The sequence below is a fragment of the Oreochromis niloticus genome, linkage group LG23, assembly GCF_001858045.2.
Source record: "Oreochromis niloticus isolate F11D_XX linkage group LG23, O_niloticus_UMD_NMBU, whole genome shotgun sequence".
In the NCBI taxonomy this organism is placed as follows: domain Eukaryota; kingdom Metazoa; phylum Chordata; class Actinopteri; order Cichliformes; family Cichlidae; genus Oreochromis; species Oreochromis niloticus.
The window spans coordinates 15745615-15760199 of record NC_031986.2 but is presented as its reverse complement, the minus strand read 5'-3'; positions in this window follow the sequence as shown (position 1 = coordinate 15760199).

The window sequence follows — 14585 nt, the reverse complement described above, 5'->3', positions numbered from 1 at the left end:
AACAGAGCATCTCCCTGCTTCTGTCTTGTAGCTCAAAAGCAGCACAGTGAGCTTTAGTGGTTTGGATCGATGGTAAGGAGAGGGTGTTACATGCCATTAAATAAGATCTCTGTTTAAAAATAGATGCAATGATGAATGGAAATAAAGACACGGGAGCAAATGTTCCCCTGTGGTCCACATCTTACAAGAAGTTCCCTGCAGGTACTTTCACAGGGTACCACCATTTTTAGGGACTGAGAATGTGGAGCAGGTGTAAATTAGGATTTCCTTTCTTTTTTCTCCCAATGGAAACTTCTTTGCCTCACTTTTGTTAAGGATGAGTCTGCTGAGTTCTTAATTTAAGAGGCTATTTAGGGGAATTGAACAGGATGCGTGTTTTAGTGAGCTAATTTTAACCATGAGAGCTTCGCTGAAATTAAAGCCATTTTGCCTGAGTGTCCTGCCTATGAGAGGCCGTAGCAGGAGCTTAGAGACACACCTGACATTATGATTATTATTTTTCATGAATACATTTTCATGTTTGACGTTCTGCGTCACAAACCAATGTCAGCACAATCAGGCTGTGTTGTGCTAAAGAGTCATAGCACATAAAACTAAACAACAATAAAAAACAACAATAAGTCTGTGGACAAACAAACATGTTATACAGTTATGCAATATTGATACAAAGGACTGATATATTGATGCTTACTGAGTACACTTATGAGATCGCTAGAGGGTCCTGTGTCCTGGATTTAGTGGATTTGTTGGGAGAAATTATGTTTTGTACTAGTTTATTGTCAAGGGGGCCAGAGGCCTGTACCAGAACTGGACTCAGGATGTTTGTGGGCGCATGGGTTGGACCAGGGATTGTAGTGGATACTGAGATGGAGTGGCTTACTTGGGCAGGAGGAGGCTGAGGCTTGCAGGGGGAGGCAGAGGTCGAGTGACTGGTAGAGGAGTGTTAAGATGGTCTGACCTGAGTTTTCCAGGTCCCTGCATGGGTGGTGATGGCAGGAGGGCAGGCAGGTTAGTGCGGTTGGTGATACTCCCTCAAGTGTGGCTGAAAATCCTGTGAGGGTTTGTGACCAGAAACTAAAAGGTGAATCTTAGTGGTGGTGTCGTGGAGTAGTGGTCCGGCGGAGCTAGGAGCAAAGAAAACAAGGTAAGCAAAGAATGACTTGGATCTTAAGCTAGAATTTGAGCCTGTTACCAACTTAGGTGGGTTGACAAACTGACGGCGAGATGACAGTGAAGCTGGCCATAAATATTCTTTGTTTATTGCCAAGAATTAACTCCAGGTGCGCTGCCCGGGTGAGAGGATGGTAGGCCAGCCCGAGGCGGGTACAGGAGGCAGGGGTCCACACAGGCCACACCCAGCTGCTCACACAGACCATGACAGATCATGACAGTGTTTTATTGTGTTTTCATGCCTCTACACAGCGCAGAGAGCAGATCCTCTCACAGTAATACTGGATGTTGCTCTGTCAGTAGAGCTGTGTGTGATAGTGCAAATTTTGGTATCGATCTGATACCAAGTAAATACGACACCAGTGTTATCGATACCAATACCGATTCTTATAAAGGCAGTTTGTGTGTCATAAATCATCATTCATTTGCAAATTCTGAAACATTTTAATCACTGGGATTTTTATTTTCCATATAATTAGTCAGTTCAACAAAATACACCTTTTAGCTTTTTATTTATTTGGAAAGTGTGTTTTTTGAAGATCTGGAGTGTAAAGGTGCACTTTGGGTCATCTTCTGTTGTTTGAATGCTCTATAGGCTATAGGCATTTTTCATGGTGCATGTTTGAGGAATATCTTTTTCATTTCCAAAAGAACCAAAACAAAATCAATTTAACACAATTCAGTGGGCTACATACTGAACTTGGAGCATAGAAATAAAGTATTAATCTTGCTAGTATTGATCCAATAACAGTACCAGCGTTGTTATTGATTCCATCAATATTTGTGCCCAGTGCCCAGAATGAACAGTCTAAAGTTGGACTCTGCAGGGGGTATTTTGGGTTTTTAGCAGCCGTGATAGTCGCGCATACAAAAAGGAGGAGAGGTAAAGAGTCTATAATCCAATGGCTGATATCACCAAATCTGCCATTTTGATACTATAAAAACCTGATATTAACCCCCCTTTTGGAAATGCACTCATTTACATCTGTTGTCCACAAGGCTGCAGGTCCTGATGGTATCCCCGGGCGTGTTCTCAGAGCGTGTTCTGGGGAGCTTGCAGGAGTCCTGACAGACATATTCAATCTGTCCTTGGCCCACGCTGTGGTACCGGCCTGCTTCAAATCCACCTCCATCGTCCCGATACCCAAAAACTCCAACCCATCTAGCCTCAATGACTACCGCCCAGTAGCCCTCACCCCCATCATCACTAAGTGCTTAGAGCAGCTGGTCTTAGCACACTTCAAATCCTGTCTCCCCCCCACCCTGGACCCCCACCAATTTGCATACCGCCAGAACAGGAGCACAGAGGATGCAGTCTCCATCGCACTGCACTCTGTCCTCTCACACCTGGACAACAACAACACCTACGCCAGAATGCTGTTTATAGACTTCAGTTCAGCATTCAATACAATCCACCCCTCACAACTCATCAGGAAACTGACAGACCTGGGCATCAGTTCCCTCATCTGCAAATGGTTACTGGACTTCCTGACCAACCGCCCCCAACATGTCCGACTGGATAACCGCTGCTCATCAACAATCACAATGAACACCGGTGTACCACAGGGCTGTGTGATGAGCCCTTTCCTCTACTCCCTCTTCACCCACGACTGCAGACCTGCTGATGGTTCCAACACCATCATTAAGTTTGCAGATGACACCACGGTGATTGGCCTCATCAGTGACAACGACGAGGCCGCCTACAGGGAGGAGGTGGATTGTCTGGCTGAGTGGTGCGACACAAACAACCTGCTGCTTAACACCGAGAAGACTAAGGAGCTCATTGTGGACTACAGGAGGAATGCTGACCCACATCCACCCATCCACATTAAGGGGACGGCTGTGGAGCGTGTGAGCAGCTTCAAGTTCCTGGGAGTCCACATCTCCGAGGATCTCACCTGGACGACCAACTGCTCCAAGCTGGTCAAGAAGGCTCACCAGCGCCTCTTCTTCTTGAGGACTCTGAGGAAGAACCACCTGTCCTCAGACATCCTGGTGAACTTCTATCGCTGCACCATCGAGAGCATCCTGACCAACTGTATAACAGTCTGGTACGGGAACTGCTCTGCCTCGGACCGGAAGGCCTTGCAGAGGGTCGTGAAAACTGCCCAGCGCATCGCCGGAGCACCACTTCCTGCCATAAAGGACATCTACAGGAAGCGGTGTCTGAAAAGGGCTGGGAAAATCATCAGAGACCCCAGTCACCCATCACATGGACTCTTCACCCTCCTGCCCTCTGGGAGGCGCTACAGGAGCCTCCGGACTAAGACCACCAGGTACCGGAACAGCTTCTTCCCCACAGCTGTCAGACTCCTGAACTCTGCCTTCTGACATCTGACCCACGTTAAACTCATGGACTGAACATACACACACCCACAACCACTAGCACTTTACCACTACTGTATAGTTCTGTGTAGATAATCATTCTGTACATATGATAATTTTTAATCCCACAACTGTTTATAACTTACATAGTTCACATTCTGTATAACTGTATATCTCAGATTTCTGTATAGTTTTTATTTCATATTTATATCCTGTTCATAGCCTGTACATAGCTTGTACTCACTACAGCCTGTACATACTTATAGTTATAGAATATTCATAACATACTTCACACTGTGTACATTATAACATACCATAATAGACCCATTTCTGTAATATACTTACACATCTCTATTATTGCTAATTTATATTGTAATATATCTATATCACGACTAAAGCACTTTCTGGATGGATGCAAACTGCATTTCGTTGCCCTGTACCTGTGACATGTGCAATGACAATAAAGTTGAATTCTATGCTATTCTATTCTTACCATGTTTGACATTTTGTCTAAACGAGCAACCTGATTAATTTATTTACTCAGCTGGCCTTCTTAATATTTATGTACGACTTTAAACATGGCACAAGTATAAACTGCATGACTGATCTGCTCACATGATTACAACTAAATGTCCTGTGCCAATAAACCTTCTTTACATTTGGCAACTTTTCAAGTTAAAACATTGGTTGTGCATGTTTGCTATTCTCAATCCACAAATGAAATCTGTCTCTATGAACCTGTGTTAGGGGCGGGGCAGCTGCAGCAGTGCGTGCACATAAAGAAGACGTAGAAAAATGAAAAGTTATATACGACACACTATTCAATGATACTGAGACCTGCTGTGATGTATGGTTTGGAGATGGTGGCAGTGACAGAAAGATAGAAGCCGACCAGAGTGGACAAGGTTAGATGTCCAAATCATCTCAACATGTGCAGAGGAGGGCTGATATATCAGACAAAAGATGTTGAACATGGAGCTGTCAGGCAGGAGGAAAAGAGGAAGACCTCGGAGGACGTTCATGGATGTAGTGAAGGAGGACATGCAAAAAGTTGGTGTGACAGAGGACAATGTTAGGGATTGGGTGAGATGGATGAAGGCACTGTGGTGATTTGTAACAAGAACAACCAAAGGAAGAAGACTCATCAGAAGTGCAAAAGATTGTTTGAAAGAATGGTAAAAATCGCAGTCACACTACAGTGCTCTGCATTGCTGTTATGGTGGCGTCTCAAAGAAGCCTAGAGGAACTTTAATGTAAAATAGGCATATTTCTTAATGACAGAATGAATATTGAAAAAAGCCTTCTTTAATCTCTCTCCTGCCTCCAACTCTTAATCTTCTGATTTGACTTTCTCCCAGTGAAGAATTTTGTTTTAACATCTTCTGTATTGGAATGAAAAGTCTCTGAAACTGTCTCTGCTCTACAACATGAATTCATGAATAATATCCAGCATATAATATATATATAATATTAGGAGGCTCCCTCAGTTTTTTCAGAAAAAAAGCAAACTATATGTTTTCCCTTTGTGCATTTAATGCATGGATAAAAAGGACTTAGTTTTGCCACATTCATCGGATGCACCATTTACTTCTTTACTTGCCTCCTCCTCCCCTATTTGACCCAAGTTTCTTACTTTTGTAACTCTCTGCCTGCTCTTTGTTGGATTTCATTTTGTGGTTGCTTAGCCTGCCTGCAGGTCTGTTTGATTTTTATTCCATTTTAAGCTGAGGCTGTTTTATCATACCTCATCTGCCTCCTAAATCTGTTTTTGAGTACAAGCCCAGTCAGCCAGTGTTACAAACCCAGGATGTTGCTCTAGTACAGCAGGTGCTGTATCCAACTGAATCACCAGGAAGGCCCGAGGCAAAGCTTTTTCTATCAAATGCCTCGTAGTAAAAACACGGCCTCGGAGGGCACGTAAACCTGGTCACCTGTCACTTGTGTTTCACATTTTCTCAGTGATATTTCCACCAAATGTTAACCAGTTGCTGTTTTGACTTGATCCTAACAGAAGAAATAACATCGGAGCTATTTGGTCTTCGCATATGGATATAAGCCCTCCGTTTAAAAATTTGCTCGCTGTCTAATGGCTCTCTCTTCTCTTTAAATAGGAAGTGGGTGCTGATGGTGGCAGGACTGAGGTGTTGCTCCCCGCCTGGGTGCTCTGCCATGCCACATCTGTCCATCTGTCAAGCACACTGGGCCATCAATCAAGCCGCTGAGCGCAGGTACAATGAACAACCATTAATCACTCTGAGACATGGATGCTGATGGGTGTGCTGGGTGGGGGTTGTTAAGAACTGTGATTTTACACATGCTTGTATCTGAGTGTGTATGTGAAAGCAAGGTGAAGTACACTGTGCTATAAATATGTTGCGGTGGTTGAACATATTTCCTAATTGGCCGGCTGTGTTTTGCTATTTATTGATTTGTCCAGCTGAGCGTGAGTTCAGGTCAAACCTCTAGATTCTGATCTCTGCTTGTTCAACTCTGTATAAAGATAATTAGTGCAAGAGCCGGCAAATGGGTGTTAGCATTAGGGCAGAGATTCTCTTTCTGAGATGCAAGGTTTTTAAGAGTGTGGTAAGAGCCAAGAAAAGTGTACTATGATGTGAAATCTTCTCTCTTGTTTGGTTGTATCAGCCTGCTTATATGCATCTGATATGAGGAGAGAGAGGACAGAGGCCCCCTTTCACTTCTGGCTGCTACTGTAAGTGTAGTAACATCTTCTTCATAAATGATGAGGAAATCATGAGTACACAACTACGAGAGCATAGTTTGTAATTTCCAACTTAGGCTGTCTGAACCACGACGAAACTGTAATTATGGATTTCTTTGTTATTCTATGTTTGTTCTGCCTCTGGCAATGTGTTGTTTTGAGAGATAGATACGGAGGTCCTGATCTGCCAGAAACGCGTACATCACAAAGCAGCGGTTGCTGCTGGATTCAGCTCTTGGGGTTACTACCTGCTGTGGGAATTGAGTGTAACAGCGTGAAACCTATAGCAACATGTTAAGTAATGCTCAGGGAGCATTATAATAATGCACCAGTGGGAATTAATGTAGACAACATAGTGCTCAGGGGCGCACTCTAACAGAGCGTAACTCATGCAGGTGCAGGGTTTTTATTTTGGAGGTTGACGCAGCTGAATTTAAAGCCCCTTTGAGAGATGTGATCAGTTTGGTAGCCTCAGTTTACACTTTATGCATGTGACATTCGAGGTGGTTAATTTTTCCATCACTAACTCTAACTAGGTCCAGAGCTCGGACCTTCTTATGGAAAGAGCATGTGGTTGATTATGGATGAATATTACAAAACTTTGCTGGTCAAGTTATCTGTTTTCAGTTAATTTGGAAGACGTTCATTTCTTCATCTTCATGCATCTCACTTGTTGATTCTGTATTCTTTGTGACTGCTTCCAAAATGACTTTAGAGATCAAGCATACAGATCAAGTCTCCTGCAGCCAATTGAAAAAGCTCACACACTGAGAAACAAGGGATAAGCTTAGCTTTGCAGGAGCAATGCTGATACTCGGTCTCCAGTCACTGAGCTGAGAAGAGTGAAGTAACTGAAGAGAGTAAATTGAGATGGATAGTTGAATTTACCTTCTTTGTATCTGTGTTTGTTATGCCTGTTTTTGTTCTTTGCAATATTTGTTGCAAGAGACTGGAACAAAAACACTGACTGACACTGCTTCTTTAAATACAGCAGAGTCTAAAAGTCCAGTCTTGCTGAAGGTCTTTTTAAAAGATTTTATTTGGACATTGGCTTCTTTTTCAGTTATTATAGTCCAGTCCTTGTACCTGGCCATTTTCAAAGGAAATGTTGTTATGCTTGTTAAACCCTTTAGACCCTTTAAACCCTACTTATAAGTCATCCAAACATAAAATTGGCTCCTGTCCCAAGGGATGAACCAGTATTGTGTCTACACATTACAGACAACTTAGCAAAGAATCAACTTTAAATTGTAGCTTTATGCACTTTGATGCTAGCGGCTTGTTCCACAAACAAATAATATGTCCCAATTTCTTTGATTGAATCAATAGAAAATGCCTAAGAAGACACAGGTTAACAGCATAAAATAGTATTTTGTACCAACAAGGTGCTTCCCAAACAACATTTAGAAGCTGAAAATGCAGCATATCTCAGCATGGTTTGCATGATGTCCTTAAAATACTTGAGGAAACTGGAAAAGTGGAGGACAAAAGAAGCCGCGTCAGGCCTAAAAAAAACTATCTACAGCAGATAAACATCTGAAAGAAATCTAGTAAAAGACCTGACACAGGACCTGAGGGATGCATCTGGACCTTCTGATGATCCATGTAGTGTTCACTGAAGCATTTTTAGAAATGGTCTCAGTGGAAGGGTGGCTGCCTTAAGAAAGAGAAAGAGGGAGAAAAGGCTGAGGTATGCCACATTAAACCAAAACTGGAGTGAAAACTAGAGGCAACAGGTCTGATGGAGTGATGAATCCAAATTTGACATTTCTGGTTCAGAGTATTGCCAGTATGTTCAGATAAGATCAGGAGCGATAACAGGTTACAGTGAGTGTCTACAGACATCTGTAAAAGACAGATGGAGGCTCTGTCATGGTTTGGAGCTGCATTTCAGCCAGTGGTGTTGGAGATGCTGTAGAAACTGATGGAATTATGATTTTGCAATGCATTACCATCTGGAAAAACTATTGGCAAGCCTTAAATATTCAGCATGACAATGATCTCAGACACACACTGCCAATGCAGTAAAATCATACCTGGACAGAAAAACACACAGTGGAACACCATCAGTCATGGATTGGCCTCCCCAGAGTCCGGACCTCAACATTATTGAAGCAGTGTGGGATCATGTTGACAGAGAACAGAACAAAAGGCAGAAACATCCACAGAAGAGCTTTGAATGTCCTTCAAGAAGCCTGGAGAACTATTCCTGAAGACTACTTAAAGACATGAGAAGAAAGCTGCCTAAGAGAGTTCAGACTGTGCTGAAGAATAAAGGTGGTCACACCAAATATTGACTTTCAAGCTTATTAGAAATGTACAAACTCTTTTATTGTCTTATATATTTTGTTTTCACATTTCAATAAATCACTGAAGCTATTTTCCTAGAAAGATATCTAGAAATAAGATGTAGCTTAAGACTTTTTATCAAAAAAATCCTACTTTAACTAACAAAAAACTGTGATTTTCTTCTGACACCATCTGTCCACGAGCCAATTAGAGTTAAAATATGCCCAGGTCACAGTATAAACTGTGTCATTTTGCTGTATTTCTTCAGTTATGCTGCTGCATGTATCGGCGAAACATGGGCAGAATGCAAAGTGTGGTTGTGGATTAATTTGGTATGTGGAGAAGACAGTGCTGCCAGAGAAATCTTTAATAAAAGATAGACGCCCTCCAACCTGATGCACTGGGCTGTAGAACAGGGGGAGAATGAAGAAGAGTTCCTTGGTTGGAAATAAGAACAGAAAAGGAAATGTCAGCTTTTATTTTTTATTTTTTCGTTGTTGTCATGCCCTTTTAAACATTCACATTTTTTAAGACACTGTCATTCTGTACATATGTTACAAGAGCATGTTTCAGCTTGACCAGCACACGCTTCTTGAGGTAAAATGAAACACTTCTGTGGTGATAGGGCATATTAGCAGCACTGATTTAAACACAAGTTGCTTAATAGCAGTAATGAGAAAGGGCATGGAATGGTTTATTCATGGCGTATTTTATTTTTTTATTTTCATTTTTACAGTGGCTCACCTTAGACCTCTAGATTTAACTGCCCAGGCACATCAAGAGAAGAAAAACATAGCGAAATAAGAGCGAGCGAGAGAGAAAGAGAGAGGGAGGGAGGGAGCGTAAAGAATGATAATTTGCTATATGAATAAATAATTTAAAAACAAACACAGAGCTAAGCTGTAGAATAAAACGCCCAAAGGCAATTAACTCAGGGAATGAGAGAGGGCAATTAATTTTGTTTATCAGTGATGTAGAACTTTTATATGGGCCCATGAGGTTTAGAAAAGTCCCTGTTATGTGATTTTATGATGCATGTTTTATTCAGATGCACACTGGTGACTTTGTGGTCCCTGTGACTGTCCAGCTGCTAAGTATATGAATTACATACTTCAAAAACCTCTTAGATCCAGGTTGGAGCTGCATGATTTTTTTCTCTCCTCTGTTTCCTCTGCGCATATATTTAACCAAAGCAGCTGATAGCACTAACACATCCAAAATGTTATTGGATTTAGGCTCTGGTTTCACTCTTTGCAACCTAGTTGTCTTTGTTTTTTTCCTAAATGTACTGCTGACCCCTTGCAAGACTCTTTAATGCCATGAAAGGTCGTCAAACCGCACTTCATGAACGATTTTAATATTTTAGCCAAATCTCTTTGAGAATTAAGTCTGTGCGCTTTATGACCTTTGCTTTTGAGTCTAGACTTTGCAGCACCCAGTAGAGGACGGGACGGATGAGTTGAAAGGGCGCATGAAGTTGAATGTGTCTGCGCTTGTGTTTGATCATCGCTGTCTTGTCTCTTTTTTTTTTTGCAGCACTCGCCCACTCCTGTAATTGAGGGACGTAATGAAAATGTGGAAGCTTGTACGCTGAAAGCTCAAGCCTATAAGCGCTGCAGCAGATACGAGGTCGCGCTGATATCAATAGCCTTTCAGTGCTCATTATGCAGCACAGACAAGAGATCAAAATAAATGCACTACGGTCGTCACAATCAAGGTTTTTCTTGTGAATGTAAATTAGTATGACCTGTGTTCCGTACCTGAAAATCAGATTATATTCTCCTAAAAAATGTAGGCTTTTTGAAAGAGGGTTTCAGAAAGGCAGTAGTTTAAAAGTATTAAGAGAAGAGATACATTGAAAAAAATGCTACAGCTTGTAATTTCTTCAGCATTTTTGTGAAGGAAATTTGAGGAAATAGTTTAAGGTTTCTCCCAAAGTAACAAGACAACAAGACAAGTCAGAACGCTACATATAATTAATATACACTCAGCTGACACTATTCGACACATCTCACTAGTACCTGCTTGGACCCTCTTTTACCTTCACAACTGCTTTAATTCTTGATGACATGGACTCAGAAAGGTGCTTGAAACATTTCTCTGAGATTTTGCTCCATATTGGCATGACAGCATCACATGGTTGCTGCAAATTCAATGAGAATCTCCTGTTCCACCACATCCCAAAGGTACTCTACTGGACTGAGATCTGGTGACTGTAAAGATAATTTGAGTACAGTTAACTCATTGTCATATTCAAGAAACCAGTTTGAGATGATCTGAGCTTTTTGACATGCTGTGTTTTCCTGCTGGAAGCAGCCACTGAGGTCACAAAGGGATGGACATGATCAGCAACAAACCTCATGTAGGCTGCGGTGTTTAAATTATGCTCACTTGGTATTAAGGGGGCCAAAGTGTTCCAAGAAGATATCCCCCACATGGTTACACCATCATCTGAATGTTGCAGTAGAAATCAAGACTGATCTTCCAATCTACTGTTGTCCACTTTTGATGAGCCTGTGTGAATTTTAGCCTCAGTTTCCTGTTCTTAGCTGACAGAAGTGGCACCCGGTGTGATCTTCTGCTGTAGACCACCTGCCTGAAGGTTTAATGTGTTGTTTAGTGATGCTCTACTGCATACCTTGGTTGTTATCAGGTGTTTAAGTGGGTGGGAACGATGTGGAATGACATTCAGATAATCAACACTTAAGGAGAAATTGAATCTGATAAGCAGGTTAATTCATGTTATTGTTAAATTAGTTAATTTTTCTTGTGCTGCAGCCTGAGATTGCTTCCACTGATGGCATGGAAACACTGGAGCCAGCCATAAGAAAACAAAGATGTCCCCCTGCCCGCCCAGACCATCATTCTGTTTATTTCATCCCTTTGATGTGTTCATGGTGCAGATGTAAATAAAGTTGTGGTCAGAGGAATGGCCAGAAACAGATGCTCTTTGGAAAGTAATTTGAAGTAAAATTTTTCAAGCAGCTCAACTGATATCTCCAAACTCACCACCTGTTTCTCTGCAGGCCGTCACAAAATACTTCTATGAGCAAAATGCACAGTTTCTGTATTTCAAAGCATACAGCAACTGTATCCTGGAAATATAAATCTTACTGTCCTAATTCATCTTAAAGTTTTTAAAGCAGATATTACATCTATACAAGATGTGTTGCTGAATCTCTGGTAAAACAAATTCAAGTATACTAGGTTTTTCAGAGTATTTCTCAGAGATTGCATGAAAAATATATTTTGGTGTACTTTAATTCAGGCTACACTGGTGAGTTCAGAGGTTCCCAAAGTGGGGGGCGCGCCTAGCATAATGGACAGGTTTTTGACGGGGCTCCCACACAAACGCAAAACAGAAGATGAAGCATCGCCAAATATGTTTCCAAACCAACTTCCCTTCACCTGCACAGTTTGGACCAAGGTGCGTGTGTACACCAAACTGCGTGTGTATATGTAAGCATGTAAAAACTGCAGATAGTAACATTAACAGCAACAGTATTTGGTCTCTATCCGCCATTGTAGAAATTCATCTCATGTAAACAATAAGGTGGCGCACTGCGTGACGTGAAAAAAGGCACATACCTTTGACATTGCGTGACGAACTCCGCATTCCTCACCCACACGTAATCTCCGTTTTCGGTGATTCGAAACGCCGTTTATGTGTGGACGAAAGGTCCAAACGCATAGAAAAAGCTGCGTTTTCAAAAATACCCGTGTAGGTGTGGACATAGCGTAAAAGAGTTAATAGTTTATTTTATTGCTACCTGTAATTTATTGCAGTTTACTTTTATTTGTTTAATTGTTCACTAAAGGTTTAAGGTGTGAAATAACTGCACTGGAGTTTGAAAACAAAATATGGGTGTGTGTGGTTGGAGGATGTGCTTGTGCGGGGGGGGGGGCAAGATTTTCTTCTAAAGCAAAGGGAGGCCTAGCAAAAAAAGTTTGGGAACCACTGGGTTAGTTTAATGCGCGATGTTGGACTCGTGCAGCAGGCTTCTGTGCTGAGGTGAAAACAGGTGAGTTGCAGGCACGGAGCAAGACAGAATCAACTTTTTAACACGAGGAGCCAATTTCACTAACATGGCTAGCTCAGAGCTCAGACAACAACTTCTTTCTTAAGTAATAGCTGCTTAATCATGCAATGACAAACAGGTGATTTGACTATATTCAGGTGCGCAGGGACAAACTGTGTCTGCAAGACAAAGGTGTGGTTAAGTGTCCTCACACACAGACATACACAAAAAGGTGGAGCGATAGATTGAAGGGCAAGGAAGCACAGGAGGACTGGAGGGCCTTGACAGAAATCAGCCTTATATTTGTAAAACATCTCCTTATAGTTGGAGACTATACATGACTGAAAATTTATACATTTTCAGTCATGTATAAATCTTCTGTGCTGGTCATCGCTGTAGCTGGAGGCATGTTTATGTTACATCCTACTCGCTTGAGCTTCTTGAGAAACTTGTCAATGGATTTTCACCCACGTTGATTCAAGGATGAACTAATTACGTGGCCTATCAATACAAATTTGTGTTCATCATTCAGTAATAACGAGAGCATTTGACACAAAAATCTGCAACAGAGTCTGCCTTCACCGTGCCTGTGCATCTGAAAGATTTTCATAAAGGCTATTTTGATCATTATTTAACACCATAACTCAGCAACAGAGGAATTTTTTTTAATAATATTCCAACCAAACAGTCTTCCCTAAAAACGAGTGAAGAAAGAGCCAGATACAAACTGTGCCTTGACTTGTTGGTACAGGCACACAACTGCAAAGATAATTCTAGTCTTTAGACTAAAATGAGCCCTACCATATATCTGTAGTAGCCCAGACTAGACAAACAGAGCCTTGGTTCTAGAGCACATGTTTTTCACTTTAACACTGACGTTGTGGCCAACCTGGGTTCTCCTATAGGCTTGAAAAGTGAAGGGAATAATTTTATACTGTTACTACATTTCTGATGCAAAATTGCTAACCCAAAGAAATTTGTACTTTGTTTTCAAGAAATTTAACAAAGCAGCCATCTTTAGTGACAACCTTCAGCTGTCCTTTTATTTAAGTTGAGTTTCTTTTTCTGGGGATGACAGACTCTTGACATGTTTCCACGAAATAATAAGCAACAAAGCGAGCCATAGTATGTCCCCAGAGTCATGCTAAAAAAAAAAAAAATCTTGTGTGCTTCCTTTCCTTCTTAACCATTGGTTAAAAGACCTGAGTGGTTAACCTTCGGTCATCCTGATTTCTTTTTCATAACATCAAAAGACCATCTGAGACTTCAAAGTTTGTTTTGATCTGCAGAACAAACTTTTGACCTGATGAAACCAGGATAATAGGTATTGCCAAAGGACTTTGGGCAGACAGAGCTTGTGGTCTGCAGGACTCTTGATGCTGCTCAGAAGTTCTTTACCTGTGAGACAGAGGATGCTGCTGGCAGGAAAACAATTCAAAACTGCCCCTTTATCAGATTAAAAAGTCTTTTTTAGGCGAGTGTCTGGTAAAGTTAGCTGCAGTGAAACAAGAGTACGAGAGTCCTTGAATGATTTTGCCGGAGTGGTGTTAATGAGAAAATGGGATCAATCAGGTGGTGATTTAAGAATAAGGACGTCCTCAAGGGAAAGGAAATACTGTTATATTTCACAGAGGAATTACACACCTGATGAATGGGTATTAATCCTACTTGAGAATAAAAGAACAATTAGGCATGTGGTGATTCCTTAACTTTTACCTAGCCCCATTTTCGATGTTCAGTATTCACCCTATACGTTAATTTTTGATTTCAAATGAATACAGTGAATGTTTAACATCAGTATGTTCACATCCTGTAAGGATGTTGGCATTCTTTCACCTGATTTAGTTGACTCATTGACAGATCTGGGAAAAACTTACCTTGCAGGAAGATTCAAAACCTAAACACAACTTTATCTACGGTTGAATTTAAAGGTATCATTAGGAAAGGAAGCATCCAACTGTTCGCTCGATTGTAAAAAGAGATTTTGGTCTCAGTGGGACTTCCTGGTAAACTCACTTAAATACATTTAAGCTGTTTCACATGCACGCTGCTTTGTAACCCAC